This window comes from Python bivittatus, unplaced genomic scaffold, assembly GCF_059951505.1.
Source record: "Python bivittatus isolate LINGU-HERP-01145 unplaced genomic scaffold, Pbiv_v1 ctg000330_np1212, whole genome shotgun sequence".
NCBI lineage: Eukaryota > Metazoa > Chordata > Lepidosauria > Squamata > Pythonidae > Python > Python bivittatus.
Window position 1 is genome coordinate 23,548,020 of NW_028277058.1, and position 12,748 is coordinate 23,560,767.

The following is a 12,748-nucleotide window of genomic DNA, read 5'->3' on the forward strand; positions in this document are numbered from 1 at the left end:
TCAATCAATCAATCAAATAGGTAAAATGAAATATTAGATAAAATGTATTGTAGTATGGAACAAATGCCTTCCTAAATAAGAATGCTTTCACCATCTAAAACAAAAAATCAGGGTTTCAACTTTGCTTCCATAGATAGATGGTTTCATAATCTATATGAGGTCACCAAGAAGATGCTGTGTCTTAGCTCTATCAACTATGTCTCCATCACAGTTGACCTAGTTATTTCCTGTTTAACAAATGAAAGCTCATCAATACTCTCTCCTAGGCAGCTACTTGAAACCCTTCTACCCAGCCAATGGAAACAGCAGCGTTAAAGGTAACAATGTGTAACTGTTATATGCATCTGCTCCCAGTGGTGATTTTCATAATTTTAATTGTCTCACTTATGTATATAAGAACTGAGAGCTATATTTATGGATTATCCAATTCAAGTGTTGCCTCCACCATTGGCTATACTTTCAAAACTTTCTGAACTGAGGGACTTCAGATGACTGGATCAGCTCTTTATACTGATTTAAGTTACTAGTACAAGCACCTACATCAAATTCTTGTGCAAATCATTCCACTTCTAGCAATCTTTGTCCTGCTTGCTATCTATATAGCTTACATACCTACATCTATGAAATGTTTTGGGAAGCACATTGTAACATATGCTTCTATAGAGGCTCTTCATTGTCTGTAAAAAGACAATGGTATTTTTTCCATTGTATAATAAGTTTGCTTTTAGGCCACTGAGATCATGTTTACTGCAGGAATCCAAACTATAGCATCCTTATCTAATGTCTTTCCAAGCTCTGCCTGAACACGTCCAATGAATGAGGCCCTGTTCTGCTGTTGAACTGCTTGTACCTTTAGTTTTTTCCCTTTACATTCAGTTGGAATGAATACTTCTGAAATTTAAGACTATTATTCCCTGTAGTCTACAATGCACAGAAAAGATGATAGCATTCTTCTCCATTCAGGTTATCATTCTCTTCTTCTCAAAGCTAAACATAACTTTATAAAATATGTTTTCATACAGAATCTTTCCCAGTTTGTCTGACTAATTCTTTCAATATGGCACTCAGTCTAAATCAGTGTACTTGAAGTGGGATCTAATCAGTGCAGAACAGAATAGCACTGTTAGTATGGCCTACAATTTCTATTGATTAAGAGTGAAATCACATATGCCTTTTTTGAAATCACATATGCCTTTTTTGAAGCAAGACCACACTGTTGACTAATATTGTAATGGTATGTGGGAATGACCTTAGGAGACAGGAAGAAGATCCATAGCCTGGAAAATGATTTGATAAACTAAATTTGAGTCCAAAGGAGGAGGGGTGGTGAAGACGTCTCAAAAGTAACCCTCCTTAGTTTTTGGAAGAGTAAAAGTGAGGGACGGGAGGGGTACTTTCAGACTTACAAGATTCTGTTAATGTAACTTTACAATAAAGATAGGGCTCGTACTTCTGGGTGTGCTTCTTGTCTGAACAAGGGTGACACATATTCAGCTTATGGTCAACTATGCTTCAAAGGTCTTGTTTTATACTTTCTGTATCTATGTATTTTCTTTTTCTTAAGTGAAGAACTTTGCATTTCTCTCTATTAAAATTCATTATGTTATTTTCAGTCACTGCTGTAATCTAATGAGATAATTCTGAATTTTGTTTCTGCCTTCTAGAGTATTAGCCATTAGTATCATTACAAATTTATTAAACATTTTTTCACAACTTTATTATTGTGCCCATAGAAGAACTTTGTGGTAGCCTACCTTGTACCTCACTCCAATTTAATAAGGAATTGTTGATGAAAGACAGACTTGATTCAAATGTATCTTTTCTGGAAATCTGTTGTTTTAATGTGTATTGCATTCTACAATTCTTAACTGTGGATATTTATTGCTAGCATTTAAGCTAGAGTTGGGACCTAATTTCTGATAGGTGACTGGCAGAATTAATGAATTAATGAATGACAAGATGGAAAAAGGTTTTTTTTTAAAAAAAAAAAACCTAGTAGCAAAAGTTGTAGATGATTGTGATAGTAACCCTCCCATTTAAAGCAGTTATTTGCATGGGTTCATATTTAATCCATACATGCCACATTCAAGTTGTATGTTTTCCAATGACCCTATGTTGCTGCCATTTCAGTAGTCCATCTGTCTTTTTCATGTGAGAAATTAATTATTGCTATGGTTTTCAGAAACTCTTCATCTTCAGTATTTTTTCCTTTCAAGACTGGCATGTTAGCATCAGTTGCTTAAAATTTCTTTTAAGAGCAATAAGCTATCAACTTATTATGCAGTCTAATAAAATAACACTTTTTTTTTGCTGTTTGTCCAAAACTCTGTGTGTGTATCATAAAGAAGATGTTTGATCCTCTGTTCTTCCACCTCGGAAGCTAAACAAGACAAGACTTGCCAGAAAGCAGTTGTAATGCCTGAGGCTTTTCTTGAAAAACGTTTGGTTATAATAGGGAACTCCTATTCAGTAGTGGCCCCCGTCAAGCTGCCAACAGCTGGTGCCTTAGGTGAACTGTGCAATCATTATTTGCTTTTGTTTTCATCTTCATTTTTATTTGTTTTCCTTCAAAATTTCAAAATTCTGCAAACAGAAGCAGATTTGGTTGCTGCATAACAATGAAATACTGAAGAAATGCCATAAAAAGGGGATCAAGACATGGGCCTCTGTTGGGAAGACTAAGTTTGTACTTTTTAGTAATGGTGTAAAATTCTGTTATAGTTCACTATCATGAAGTCATGAGATATAGTCATTTGTCAGTTCTTCCTTGTATGAATTATTTTTCTCTGGTTGCAGGGAATATAAGAGGTGGAAAAATTGGTCCTCCAGTATAGCTAAAATATGACACACACCCTCCTCCCACAATTCCTGCCAGCTGGTCAGTATGATGGATGCTGGGAGCACCATCCTTAGTATTTATGGCCTTTAGTGGGAATTGTGCCAGGGATATGGAAAAAAAGCCAATATGTAAGTCCAATATAATTCTGTGCTAGGACTATGCCCACTTTGCAAAAGATTTAGAATTGCTTTGGATCTTGCCAGAAAGTAGCACCTCTCATTAAAGTAGCCTGACTTTTCTCAGGCTTCCACACAAGCCTGGGGAAAGGTCTGGCTGTTTTAAGGAATCCAAATATTAACCTCAATGCGACTTGTTGCATCAGAGGTGCCCCATATTCTGTGCCCTGCATTCCTAAAATGGACTACTGCCAAGTCCCTCTGTCACAGCTGCTGCTCATTCACACTTCTCTTTCCCTCTGGAATTGGAAATGAAGAGACAGATTGCACTGTCTGCAGGCTAAATTTTCCTCAACAGCTATATTGCAGTTTTTGTGTGTCTATAGTGTGTGTGTTATTGTGTGTGCGTACATATAAAAATGCAAGAATTAAAATTGTCATTAGGGCACTGTTAAAGAGGGTTGCTTGATATGGGGATAGATAAGAAAGCTAGGCTACTGTTGCTGTTGTTATTATGGAGGTATCTTTATTATTTAGCATTAAGTACATACTGCTTTTATACATGAAGCAATGCTCAAAACAACTTTGAGAGTCACTCAAACACATCTGTAGAAATGATATATCAAAGATAGTTAAATAAAAATTAAAAATGTTAATTCTAATATATTCGAAATCTGTTTTAAAATATTACATGGATCCTACCATTTCGAACTATGTGTGTCAGTTCATAAGAGCGAAACTTTTCCAACCATCAAATTTCATCAAGTTCATCAAAACCAATCTCCTTCCTTCAGTAACTCCCCACAAACACATCCTTATTTAACTAACCAATCCTTCACTAACTGGCCAGAAAATTCTGTTTCAAAATGTATTCTGATTTACTTGAAATCTACTGAATCAGTAGCCTAAGGCAGCAGGAAATGCAAATGCCTCAATTACGTTCATGTAATTATGAGTTCACTAATTCTTAAAAAGTGACTGCAACCACCTTGCCTGCTTGCCCTCTAGCTTTGACCTATGGCATTCTCCATCAGGGATTCATATTTTTCTCTCCTGGATGCATAGAAATGTATTTTATACCATTCCCCTTTAACAGGCACCAAATGAAGTGGCAATTTTAATAGCAGGTGTAGCATTTATAGATGAAAATGCTTGGGTCTGCCTCTCCAAACTGATTGAGATGGATTAGAAAGAAGAGTAGAGACAAGGTTTTACAAGATTTCTAGTAATTTATAGACTGACCTCTCCCAAGAGGCAAACATGGGTCTCTGACATTGCCTGCCTTAAGTCACAAACTTAGAATAGCCTTCTGTTAAAATAAGTAAAATTTTACTCACTCACTAATTTATTTATTAAATTTGTATGCTGCCCATCTCCCCCAATGCTTAGTTTTTTATGCTATTATTACTGCTACTCTTAGGGGCATTTGTAAGATACTTAATTTATTGCACTCACTGTTTTATTGTTATGCTGTTTTTTTAATTAATCCTTCTGTTTTGTTCTGTTGTCTCTATAGAATTTGTGATGTGAGGAAAGGTGGAACATAATTGAAAGTATGAAAACCATTGAAAAGATTCCTTTGGGATCTGACTTCCCCAGAGTAATAACATATTGCCCACTCATTTAAGGTCTTAGGGTGGTTACCTCAGATGAATTTGAGTGATTTGTCTTCAGGGAAATGATTAAGTGGTTAAACTAAGACCAGGGAAACCAAGTGTCATCTCTGCTTTTAACCAAGCTGATTGGATGACTTGCAGCCTGTGATCATCTTTCAGCACAGGATTATGGTAGATAAAAATTGGAGGAGGGAATACTACATGCATTGTCTTGAATTCCTGGAGAAAAAGTGGAATATAAATCTCATTAATAATGATAAATGATTGTCTAGCCCCAGGGCTGATTATTATCATCTCATTACAAGCTTATATATGGTGATGGGTTTTGCTACTAGAAGAAAGCTATCATTTATCTGGTAAAATACAAGTCAGGCAAGAGTAATGCCTGAACCATCTTTAAGCAAGACCATCTCAAAATATTAATAAACAAAGCTGAGTTGCTTTATATTCATCTCTTTTCATCTCTTCCTGATGATCTAGTCCTTTACACGCCTTCTTAAATGAGAACTCTGGTTGTAATGAGGCTGCAGACTTTGTCATAATTGAACTGTGTCAGTAGCACCTATTAAAACTGCAGCAGCAGCAGCAGCAGCAGCAGCATGAATGTGTGTTGACTCATTAATCCAGGCTGCTCTGTTAGTTTCTGCCTTGAATTCCCTCTGGCCCCGCCCTTGAAACCATTTTTTCCCCAGATTGTAAACTCCTTTACTTTGTCTCCTGAGATACAGGAGCGAATTGCTAATTGTCTATACCAGGTTAGCTAGTAACATACTTGTCATAGTGAGTCATCTGCTACTGTCCATTTTTTTTAAAAAAAGGCTCACAGATAAAGGGCTTCTTTTTCATGCCACCAAAGTCTAGGCAATCCACAGCGCCAGACCTATTTAACTGCACATGAAGCTCATATTGTTACCTTTTTTCCTTTGATCATGTACGTTCCTCATAAATTCCAATTTCCTTTAATAGAGTCAGCTTCATTTTTTATTGTTCTAATTTTGTGTCTTGTCCATTTATGCCTAAATTGATGCTACTGTTCTGATGCTACTCTGATTTTGAGCTATCAAAAGTTCTCTGTGCCATCAAAAACTAACAGATTTATTGTGGCATATGTTTTTATGGGCTGTAGTCTCTTCATTAAATGCAAGGGATACATATGTACATTCATGGGTGGTGTGGAGATTTTGAACAGTGTTGTGAGCTGAAAAAGAAAATGTAGAAGTTATCAATAGTAGCAGCTCCCCTCAATAGTCATACATAAAACAGTTCTTAGCTGTAACATCAATATTATTACATTCATGAACTAATTAACAAATGGAGAGTGATAGTAACTCCTTTTCTCAGTACTTTCAATTAGAGTTGAAATATGCTGACTTTTTTTAAAAAAAGAATTGAATAGATTGATTAAGTGCAGTCAAGTCAGAGTTGACCCTTAGCAATCACACAGATAGACTTTTCAAGGATTATTTGAACTCAGCCTGATCTTTTAGAAGTCTCAATGGTGTATTCATTACTGTTGTAATCTGGTCCATCCACCTTGCTGCTGAATGTTCTCATCTTCTCTTTCCTTCCACTCTTCTCAACATAATGAATTTCTCAAGGGAACTGGGTCTTCATATATTGTGTTCAAAATATGACAGTTTAGCTTGGCCTTTTGTGTCTTGAGTGAGAATTCTGGATTGATTTATGATCCATTTATTTGCTTTCTTGGATATTCATTGTATTCTCAAGAGTCTTCTCCAACACCAAATTCAAACCTGTCAATGCTTCTTTAGTCCTGCTTCTTCAAAGTCCAACTTTCTCATCCATGTAGTGTCACTGGGAAAACCATTGTCTGCACAATTCTAATCTTTGTAAGTATAGACACTCAGATGTTCACAATAATTATTTTTCAAATAGTTTTCAATTAGTTTTAAAATCAGAATTTGAGTCCATGTAGAATGTATTGGTGACACTTTAAAGTTGGAAGATCATTATATCTTCTCTTTTGACCTGATCTTGCTTGCTTATGCATGTTATGGATGCATAAAGCATTTTTTGGCTTTTTAAGTTAAAAAGCTAGTTGAATTGGAGACAGACTGCTCCCAGAGAATCAATTTTCTATTTCTTACATAGTAGATAACAAGATGGGTTTGATCTGGATGCAATCTTCCTTCACTGATGACTTCACTAATCCAAGATCACTTGTTTTAACAGAATTCTTTGCAAGAATTAGTGTTAATTTGAGATATGCTGACTTAAACTCTTTGGAAGAAAAGCGTTGTTGTTGTTAAGTCATGTCCGACTCTTCATGACCCCATGAACCATATCGCGCCAGGCCTTCCTGTCCTTCACTGCCTCCCTGAATTTGCTCAGTTTCATGCTCATTGCTTCAGTGATGCTATCTAACCATCTCATCCTCTGCCGTCCTCTTCTTCTTTTGCCTTCAATCTTTCCCAGCATCAGGGTCTTTTCCAAAGAGTCCTCTCTTTGCATTAGGTGACCAAAGTATCTGAGCTTGAGCTTCAGTATCAGTCCTTCCAATGAGCGGTCAGAGTTGATTTCCTTTAGGATTGACTGGTTTGACATTCTGGCAGTCCAAGGGACTCCTAAGAGTCTTCTCTAGCACCACAGTTCAAAGGCATCAATTCTTCAGTGCTCAGCCTTCTTTATGGCCCAGCTCTCACAGCCATACATTGCTACTGGAGAAACCATAGCTTTCATTATGCAGATCTTTGTCAGCCAGGTGATGTCTCTGCTTTTTATTATGCTGTCTAGGTTTGTCATTGCTTTCCTCCCAAAGAGGAAGCGTCTTTTAATTTCATGGCTACAGTCTCCGTCTGGAGTGATCTTCGAGCCCAAATAAATGAATTCTGTTACTGCTTCCACTTCTACCCCTTGTATTTGCCAGGAATTAATGGGCCCAGATGCTATGATCTTAGTTTTTTTAATGTTGAGTTTCAAGCCAGCTTTCGCACTCTCCTCTTTCACCCTCATCAAGAGGCTCTTTAGTTCTTCTTCACTTTCTGCCATTAGGGTGGTATCATCTGCATATCTGAGGTTGTTGATGTTTCTCCCTGCAATCTTAATTCCAGCTTGTGATTCTTCCAGCCTGGGATTTCTCATGATGTACTTTGCATATACGTTAAATAAGCAGGGTAACAGTATACAGCCTTGTCATACTTCTCTCCCTATTTTGAACCAATCGGTTGTTCCATGACCAGTTCTAACTCTTGCTTCTTGGCCCGCATACAGATATCTCAGGAGACAGGTAAGGTGGTCTGGTACCCTCATCTCTTTAAGAATTTGCCACTGTTTGTTGTGATCCACACAATCGAAGGCTTTTGCATAGTCAATGAAGCAGAAGTAGATGTTTTTCTGGAACTCTTGTGCTTTCTCCATGATCCAGCGAATGTTGGCAATTTGATCTCTAGTTCCTCTGCCTCTTCGAAATCCAGCTTGTACATCCGGTAGTTCTCGGTTCATGTACTGCTGAAGCCTAGCTTGTAGGAATTTGAGCATAACCTTGCTAGCATGTGAAATGAACGCAATTGTGCAGTAGTTTGAGCATTCTTTTGATGGAATGGTGTTATGAAGGCCACGCTCAGGGAGATAAGCATTTCCTTAGCCCCCAGCAGGAGCGTAGGAAGTTTAAGAAGTTGAGACTGGCACCACCCTCAGGAATTCACAGTGTTGTGGCTTGCTGGCTTGGGAACTTAGGTTCAGTCTGGAGAGATTTCTGTCTTGAGGTGGAAGCTAATAAACACAACAGAACTGTATTGCACTGTCTCATGGAGTTCTTTGGGCTGAACCTGACGTCAATCTCTTTTTGCATTCCTTCTTTCCACAGGTATTTGTAAAGCCTCAGCAGACAGCTATTTTGCTTTCCTGCATTTCTTTTTCTTTGGGATGGTTTTAGTTGCTGCCTCCTGTACAATGTTATGGACCTCCGTCCATAGTTCTTCAGGCACTACCAAATGTAATCCCCTAAATCTATTCATCACCTTCACTGTGTACTCACAAGGAATATGATCTAAGTCATACCTGAGTGGTCTAGTGGTTTTCCCTAAATTCTTCAATTTAAGCCTAAATTTTGCAGTAAGAAGCTCACGAACTGAGCCACAGTCAGCTCCTGGTCTTGTTTTTGCTCTCTGTATAGAGCTTCTCTATCTTTGGCTGCAAAGTATATAATCAATCTGGTTTCGGTATTGACCATCTGGTGATGTCCATGTGTAGAGTCGTCTCTTGTGTTGTTGGAAAAGACTGTTTGCTATGACCAGCTTGTTGTCTTGACAGAACTCCATTAGCCTTTGCCCTGCTTCATTTTGTACTCCAAGGCCAAACTTGCCTGTTATTCTGATTATTCTTTGACTTCCTACTTTAGCATTCCAATCCCCTATGATAAAAAGGACATCTTTTTTTGGTGCTAGTTCTAGAAGGTGTTATAGGTCTTCATAGAACCAGTCAACTTCAGCTTTTTCTGCATCAGTGGTTGGGGCATAGACTTGGATTACTGTGATGTTGAATGGTTTGCCTTGGATACGCACTGAGATCATTCTGTCCTTTTTGAGGTTGTACCCCATTACTGCCTTTCCCACTCTCTTATTGATTATGAGTGCTACTCCATTTCTTCTAAGGGTTTCTTGCCCACAGTAGTAGATATAATGGTCAACTGAATTAAATTCACCCATTCCTGTCCATTTTAATTTGATGTTCAATCTTGTCATCTCATGTTTGACCACATCCAGCTTGCCTTGGTTCACAGATCTTAAATTCCAGATTCCTATACAATATTGTTCTTTACAGCATTGGACCTTCTTTTCGCTTTCAGATAGATCCACAGCTGAATGTCCTTTCGGCTTTGGCCCAGACGCTTCACTCTTTCTGGAGCTACTTGGAATTTCCCTCTGCTCTTCCCCAGTAGCATATTGGACACTTTCCGACCTGAGGGTCTTATCTTCTGGTGTCATATCTTTTAGCCTTTTGATATTGTCCATGGGGTTTTCTTGGCAAGGCTACTGGAGTGGTTTGCCATTTCCTTCTCCAGTGGACCATATTTTGTCAGAGCTCTCTGTTATGACCTGTCCAGCTTGGGTGGCCCTGCATGGCATAGCTCATGGCTTCACTGAGTTATGCAAGCCCCTTTGCCACGACAAGGCAGTGATCCATGAAGGGGAAGAAAAGCATATCCAAATGTAAAAACTCATTTTTATTCTGACGTCTACATACTTGTTTTCCTTGGTTAAAATATCTGATAATAACTATGAAAGAGAATTAGAATCTTTAAAACATATCACAGCAGAGGAAGCAATGCACCCTAAATCCTAATCTAAGCCCAGGTGAAGAAAAACAGGTTTTACAATTTCTTGAGTGTCACAGATATGAGAATAATTTGGGGGATGGGGGCTTTGGGTCATTGTTGACTCTTGGTGACTGCTTGGATGAGTCCCTGCAGTTTTCCTGCAAGATTTCAGAAGTGGCTTGCCATTGCCTGCTTCCTAGGGCTGAGAGAGAGTGGCCCAAGGTCACCCAGCTGGCTTTGTGCCTAAGGTGAGAATAGAACTTACAGTTTCCCGGTTTCTAGCCCAGTGCCTCAACCTCTACACCAAACTGGCTCCAATTAGTCCTTCCTAATGAGGAAGTTCCAGACCCACAGCCAAATAGACTGTTACCCATGAATCTTTGAAATAAACAGGACACCAATCATAGCTTTCCATCAGAAGCAAAAAGGGCGCACAGGTTACATGCTCTTTAACACCTTTACTAGCAACACTACCAGATAAATTATGTTCACAATTTGTATTACTTTATACTCATTAATACTTGCATCCCCATGCACCCATTCTAAACAGTGCATTTGCCAAAAATAAGAGGAAATCTCTGTATATGAAGTAACATCATAAGAGTTGCTTCTACTCCTGCCTTACCCATATTTAAGTCAGTTAAGCATGTTGATGCTAATGGAATGGGAGAGGATAGGTTGTACCTCTGTAGTTATAGCAAATGTTCTGTATGTAGAAAGTCTCTGACTGGATCCCATTTATTTTCAATTACGTGGAGCTGGAAAATCTCTTGCCTGAATTACAGTGTCTACACCACTGGTTGGAAGGAACAATGGCTCAACTTATACTGCAGTAGCTTTACATGCTCTTATGTTAGCTGTGTCCAACACTACCTGGAACTTCACAGATAGTCAGTCTATCCCTGTAAATGTGCTCAAACCAACAATGGAGCCTGTTATCGCAATGCCATTCCATCCTCCCCTGCATTTATTTTACCACTAGTGAACATCTGTAACACATTGTCTTTGTGATAGAGATAGCCAGATGTGAATTACTGTTGAATGAAAGACTGAATGTGTGCTGCTGATTGCCATTGTAGATGGCTTCGTTTAGTGACTATAGAGATTTTGTCATTTTTTAAATATACATGAATATAATTGGCTGCTGCATGATAGTACATTTGGGATTTATTTTTTTGCATATCTCTGTAAAGTTATTTCTGTTGCTTTCCCTTGTATTCTCTTCCTTTCTCCATGGTTTAAAATGCTAAATATATTTCTCAATCCCTGTATATAGTACAGAATGCTGGGGTATATCTGCATAATGCATAAAAAGCATTAAAATGTGCACTTGAATAATTAGGTGCAGCATCGTAAAGCTTTTGAAAAAGGTTAATAAATAATCTGTATATTTGCAGCTTAAAAGATTGTAATGCTTTTTGCTAAAGTATACTCAGTTTTCTTTAATATCAGTAGAATTTGAATGCTTTAAAAATAATTCACATAAAGTTTGGGGTGTCCTTCAGAATACGTCTTTTTTTTCTTTTTCTTTTAAGCATACATTTTAAACAACGTTAGTTAGACTTCTGGAATACTTTTCCTAACATGAATTTAAAAACAAAGCAGGGCTCCTCCTTAACATTTAAACATTCTGCTTTTCTTTAGTCTCAAAGCAGAGATGAGAGTGAGAACAGCACCCAGACTGCACTTCGAATCAGGTTTTACTGAATGAATCTGATCCTTCAGAAACTCCATTTCATAAGGAGGAAACTATTGCCCTCCTTCAGCAATACAAGAATCTTGTAATGTGGTTAATGTCTACCTGGGCTCACGTGCTTTCCCTTTTTGGATCTATATTAATATATCTCTGCAAAGGAAGAAAAAACCCTTAAAAATGACATAAATAACATAGTTTAGGTGACAAATGCTAAGAAGGTTAACACAAATATGCTCTTTAGTTTCTCAGATCAGGCAATACTGTTAAAGGGGGGACTTCCGGGGAAGAGATGGTGTGTCAGAAGCCTCACAATCAGTTAAATAGTTAATCAGCTTGCTTCCTTTCTGCCATTTTAAAAGAAAGAGGGAGAGGGACAGAGAATAAAATTACTATTAAAAAAGACAATACTGTTAAAGGGTGACAGAGAGAAAGTAAGTTATTCTTTTCTGCATCCCCTGTGCTTGTTATCTGTTACTATGTTCAGTGGTTTAATGACAATTCAATATTGTCCCTGTATGCTGGCATGTGCCACAAAGTGTTATTGTATTCCCATGGGATTTCTGCAAGCCTTAAGGTATTTTATGTAACTGGGCTTTGTTTATCAGACTATGTTGGGCCTTAAAGCCCTCTTTTTACACTATAGAATGATCACCTCTAGGCTACTGACAGTATAATTTGCTTGATTTTCAGAGCTTTCATTTTTTTAAAAATTACATCCTTGAAGGAATCTGCAGTGTTATACTGTTGTTTAGTGTTGTTTACTTGCCATTCTGGTAGTCAGGAATAATCATGTAGCTAAGCTTTGACTTATTACCTAATTTCATGAAGATACACAGGAACCAATTTATTGGACATCAATATTATACTTAACTGTGGCAGTTCTGTCCACCCACACACATGCTAACAAGTGTAATAGCCGGGATGATGCTAGCTCAAGTATTATGAAAAGATGGCACCCTCACTGAAACAGCAGAAAGAATGTGGTAACCATCTGTGAAAAAACTGGTCAGTACCCAGTTGCATATTGCATGGAACTTGAGCTTGTTTTGCACAGAAGGCTCCATTAGGCGCACACAATTAGCTGGAAAGCTGTGGCAAATTTGCATGTTGTAGTTACACATAATTAATACAATTTACATAACATTTATAAAGACCCTGAATTCGGGTCACAGCTGGCGAACATGTTGCACTTCTTCTGAGGTG